At 38.8% G+C, this 2,668-nt stretch overlaps 1 pseudogene; it reads right to left on the bottom strand.

The window, feature by feature from the left end:
* Positions 1-388: 388 nt before the first annotated feature.
* On the bottom strand, positions 389-778 carry LOC107182500 (annotated as a pseudogene).
* Positions 779-2,668: the final 1,890 nt, after the last annotated feature.

The following is a 2,668-nucleotide window of genomic DNA, read 5'->3' as shown; positions in this document are numbered from 1 at the left end:
TGCAGGCTGATGCTCTATCCACTGAGCCAAACTGGCTAGGGCGAGACTTTTCTTTTTAAGAATTTCCTCTAGTCCACCAAGCTGAGCACACTTTGTGCCAAATAAACACACTTTCAACAAGATGGTTGGTCATTTTTTCTGGAGTTAAAATAAGAGAACATGCAAAAATTTCATTGCAGTTCAAATCTTATTAACCTCCCTCAGTTTAAGAACTCATTTTAATAATTCTTCCTTTACCAATATTACACTTTTGTGACTTACAGTTATAAAATACATTTTTAAATATACTTTTTTAATAGAACACTACTGGTTTTTATTTGACACAGAACACAATATGACTGCAGGAATAGAAAACTGAAAAGGCAAAGCAGAAAAGACCCGGTTCTTTCTAACTTACTATTAAGTAACAGGAGGGCACGTCATTAAATGAATTAACACAGTTGAGCTTGATGGAAGAATATTTTTGGAATTTTCACTCTCTGTTGTCCAGTGGATGCATGTGCCGTGTTTTGAGCCCAGAGAGATGTAATGGAGGTGAAAGGTATGATGACAGATTTCCCATGCATGGGTGCACTTTTCAGAAGAGGCCGATGCCTGGTGAGCCTGCATTCTATGCAAAGACTCACAATATGGTTCCTGAAGATGGCACAGTTATCAACCACAGTGTCCCAGGCCCAGAGGGCTACTGCATTCCACTTTTTCACTTCAAAGCACTTCTTACCAGTGCGCTGTGTGTGCCTCTCAGCATGTCCAGATCCATTGTTGCCACCATGTTGGAAACACATAGTCTGCATAAGATAATTTTTCTTGCAAATAATTTCCCACCATGGAGTATGCGCAGAATTACAAGTATGTTACTTGTGGGTCTAGGCAGGGAGCTCATTTGTCACCAGTTATTCTTTTCCATTTACTGTTTAGATAACAGATGTGGGTAACTCAACCTTAAATCTTACAGTTGTGTACAATGCCTTAGTGGATAGATAACAACAGAATTCAGGAAGGAACCTGAAATCTCTGAAAGACCAGTTAAGCCTATAGTGGTGGGGCTGTAATATGCCTTCTAAGCTATAGCATCAGCCTCTTAAATGATTTTTTAAAAATTGGGATACAGTTCATATACCATACAATTCACCTATTTAAAGTGGGGTTTTTTTTTCATGTGTGAAACCATCACCACTCAAATTTAGACCACCTTTATCATCTTGAAAGTGAAACCTAGTACACTTTAGCTTTTACCTTCCTGTTCCCCACACACTCTTCCCCAACCCTAAGCAACCACCTCTCTTCTCATGTTTATGAATTTGGCTATTTTGGACATTTCATATAAACGGAACTTGGCTAGTGTCTAGGATTTACCTCCTACTTTTGTATATTTGCTCATTCCCTTCCTTTGCTTTAAAATATCTTTCCTCCAATCACTCTTTTTTCAAAATGTTGTCATTCTTTAAGACCCAACAGAAATAAGACTTTTCTATGAAGTCATCTATAAACCTTCCTAACCCTTCCTAATATAAATAACTGTTGCTTTTGTAGACACAAGCACTTTTTTTCTACCATTGTTTCTTAACACTGATCACTTCTTGCTTTATTTTATATTTACCTCCTTCAAAGTTTAGATTATCCAAAAATGAGACCGTTATTTGTTCACATTTAAATATGCAAAGGCAATGAGTCTCACAATTATGTTACATGTACCAGTGAAATGTACCACTATGTATTGCTGGAAAACAATAGCAGTGCCAAAATTAAAAATTCCCAAATATAGACAAGTTATAAAGACTGATAAACTAATATCACACATTATGATTATGTTACAACCATGAAAATAAGAAGTCTAAGATATAATCTCATATTAAAAGACAAACATTCCCATGAGAACATAATCAGTAATATTTTATCATATATTAAAGAAGGAAATTTCAATTTTCAGATTTTTAATTTATGTTATGATATTCTATTCAATGTAACAGCTTTCTTGGAACAAGTATTTCATTTTAGTAATCTACTTATGATAAATCTATAAAAATAAATCTAACATCTAGGTGCTGATACTTTGTTTTTACTATGTTGTCAAAGAGCCGATTTCAACCAAACATATTGATGAAAGTGGAATTAACATTTAAAAGTCTTTGAGGAGAAACCAAGATGGCGGCATAGGTAAACACCAGAAATTGCTGCCTCCTACAACAACTTCAAAAATACAATGAAAAGACAAAACGGACATCATCCAGAACTACAGGAAGGCTGGCTGAGTGGAAATTCTACAACTAGAAGGAAAGAGAAAAGCACACTGAGGCTCAGAGGAGCTGCAGAAGTAAAGTGCAGAGGTACGGAGGCTCGAGCATGCACGGGGAAAAGGGCTGGCACCTGAGGGCGCGGCTGTCTTTCTGAATTGGGAGGGAGTCACAAGCCCCTGACTGCTCTGAACTCCAGTTCCCGGAAGTCTCTGGGGACCCAGGACTCATACAGGAAGAAACTGGACTGTCTGGCAGCAGGCAGAACTTGGAACTTGAGGGTGGCTTTCTCTCAGAGGTGCTTGCAGCAATTACCAGGACACTGAGATGAGGGGGCCCTTAGTGCAGGGCTGAGGAGCAGCTATAGCTGCGTGCTCTGCCCAGTTGATTCCCTGAGACCCCGCCCCACCCAGGCTGCGGCAGAGGCTTCTGCC

The sequence above is a fragment of the Myotis davidii genome, unplaced genomic scaffold (genome assembly GCF_000327345.1).
Source record: "Myotis davidii unplaced genomic scaffold, ASM32734v1 scaffold1757, whole genome shotgun sequence".
In the NCBI taxonomy this organism is placed as follows: domain Eukaryota; kingdom Metazoa; phylum Chordata; class Mammalia; order Chiroptera; family Vespertilionidae; genus Myotis; species Myotis davidii.
Note: the sequence above shows the minus strand (reverse complement) of the source record. Positions and strands in the feature narration are given on the sequence as shown.